Source organism: Camellia sinensis, chromosome 13, assembly GCF_055761805.1.
Source record: "Camellia sinensis isolate YWXY chromosome 13, ASM5576180v1, whole genome shotgun sequence".
In the NCBI taxonomy this organism is placed as follows: Eukaryota; Viridiplantae; Streptophyta; class Magnoliopsida; order Ericales; family Theaceae; genus Camellia; species Camellia sinensis.
The window spans coordinates 46,071,883-46,074,982 of record NC_138973.1 but is presented as its reverse complement, the minus strand read 5'-3'; positions in this window follow the sequence as shown (position 1 = coordinate 46,074,982).

Here is a 3,100-nt window from a genome sequence, read left to right as displayed (position 1 = left end):
TTCTGGCTAATTTTAGTCGGGCAATACGGTAAGCAATTTGGTGAATAAGATCACGGTAATGGGTAATTTGGGTTTTATGGTAAGCAATAAATGGAGTGGTCATCTCTTACTCAAGCCTATCTCTTTGTAAAAATTATCGGGTAAGAAAATCAGGTGTAGAATTTTGACAACCAGGTATATAGGTAATATCAAAATCAAAAATACTTAATATATATTGTCATCGGGCAAAAATTTGCTTACTAGCAAGATTTTGAACATCTTTTTCTAAAACATATTTAGCAGATTGACAATCAACACGAAGTAAAAACTTTTAATTTAAAATGTCATCTTGAAATTTACTAATACATAAAATAGTAGATAAAATTTCTTTTTTAATAGTACTATAATTTAATTGTGCTTTATTCCAGACACCAGAATGATAACGAACAATTTGTTTAGATAACTGAGGAGTGCCTTTCTGAAGAAGAATGCCACCATAACCAATATCAGAAGCATCAGTTTGAATAATTTTGAATGAATTTTCAGTGGGAATACCAAGACAAGGAAGAGACTTGACATATTGTTTGACTTGTTTAACAATGGTAGTATGAGTAGAAGACCAAGGAGGAGGATTATCCTTTAACCTATCAAATAAAGGTTGACAAGTTTTCCTAAGGTCTTTGTAAAACTTAGCAATGTAATTGAGAGAACTTAAAAACCGTTGTAACTGATTTTTATCTAAAATTTCATTAGGAAACTTAGACGTAAATTCAATAGAACGACTAATAGGTAAAATTGTATTCTGGTGAATATCATATCCTAAAAATCGAAATTTAGTTTGAAATAATTTAATCTTAGGAGCAGAAATGACTAGACTATGACTTTTAATAGTATAAAAGAAAGCAATTAAATGTTTCTAATGTTCATTAAAAGATTTAGAAAAAATAAGAATGTCATCAATGTAAACAATAGAAAAATGTCTAAATGGGTTAAATATATCATTCATTATATTTTGAAATTCACTAAGAGCATTTTTTAATCCAAATGGCATGACATTCCATTCATAGTGACCAAAAGGTGTAATAAAAGCAGTTTTATATCTATCTTTGGAATGGATTTGTATTTGCTAAAAACCACTTTTTAAATCAAATTTACTAAAAATGGCAGCTTGACTAAGTCTTTTAATTAATTTTTTTTTATTAGGGATTGGGTATCGAATCCATTCTAGAACTTTATTTAATGGTTTATAATTGATAACTAAGCGAGGGACACCTCGTTCTAATTCAACATTTTTATTAATATAAAAAGCAGGACAAGACCATGGGTGATTTACTAGGACTAATGATGCGGGTTTTTAATAACTCATTGATTTATTTTTTACACATTTCAAGTAATTCATGATTCATTTGAATAGGTCTAGATTTAGCAGGAATTTATTTTTTTATTAAAATCCTTAATATATGGTAATGTGACTATATGCTTTTTCCTATGCCAAAATGCAGTACGTAAAGTAGAACAAACAGTTGATTCTAATTTTAATTTAAATTCTTCAATTTGGGATATTATAATAGGATCAGTTAATTGTTGATCAATTCTTTTATAATTGATTTCTTCTTTGAGATAGCGTAAGTGTTTAGTTAATCGATTAATAGTTTGAGAAATAGAACAATCTTTTAATTGATTTAATTCTAATACTTCAGGTGGTAATAAAAATTTAAAAATAACTGTTTGACCAAAAGCTTGAGTTGTTATTCCTTCACTAGAAGTAGTTAATGGATAAAGTAAAAATATAAATGGCGTACCTAAAATAATTTTATCAATCATGTTTTTTACTAAAACAAAGGAGGTTTTAAAACAAACATTATATTGACAGATATGAGCTTTGGGGAGTTTATATTTAATATGCATTTTACTACCATTAGCAGAAGTTAATTTTCATGACATTTCTCATAATACTTAGTAGAGAGTAAGCCTTCTTGAATACAGTTAAGATCAACACTAGTATCAATTAAAGCAATAAGATCTAATGCAAAATCATCAATTACAAGTTTAATCTTGGAATACCATTTTTGGATATGAATTTTATTAATAAGATTTAATCTGTTATTTTCAAGATTAGAATGATGAGACCACTTATCAAATAGGAGATTCTCAGGATTAGTAGGTTTAGAATCATGTTCAGATTCATTAGGAGATTCAACATTATTGGCTTGAAAATTATCTAAGCTTTGATTAAGTTTTAATGTAATAATGTCATCTTCTAAGGCTTTGTCTTTATTTTGTAAATCTTTAATAGCTTGTTTAATCTGATTAATTTCATGTTGTAAGTCTGGTAAGGTAATGTCTTTTTGTTTGTTTTTAAATCTTTCTAAAGTTTTGGATAAACTAATAATTGGTTTATCAATTTTAGGCTTTCTATCAGTATCGGTTAATAAAGATTTTAATTTATCAGTATATTTTTGTTTTAATTCTGGATCTTCTAAACGGCTAATTAGTTCAATAAGAGCAGTTTTTTCTTGATATTGTTTAGTAAGAACAGTGATTTGTTTGACAGGTTTACAACAAACATCATTACAACCTATTTGAATATTATTATCAGAAGTATCACTAGGTGAATGGTAATCAGATGAAGTATTAGGATTATCAGAAGAGGAATTACTAACAGATTGATTTAATTGAAAGATTTCAAATAATTGATTTTTTATTCATCATCGATTTGAAGTTGATTAACTTTGTCTTTTAATTTTGTTTTTTCTTTACATTTATTAGAATAATAACCTTTTTTACCACAGTTATAGCAAGTAACATATTTATTAGTTTTAGATTTTGGATGAGATTTCTTATAATATTTCCTTTTGGGTTTAGTATAAAATTTATCAGTTGATTTAGAAGGTGAATAATTCTTTTTAGAATATTTGTGAGATGACTTTGTTTTAGTGCATTTATGTTTCTTACGGCGAGAGGGTGCTACAGGAGGTAAACCATATTGTTCACAAAAATTACCTAATTCATGTTTAGCCTTATGTTTATCTTTAGCAGCTTTTTGACTAAGTTTGAGATCAATGCACATTCTTAATCTTTCTTTTTGAATAGTACTAATGATGTCACCATAAGTTAAACT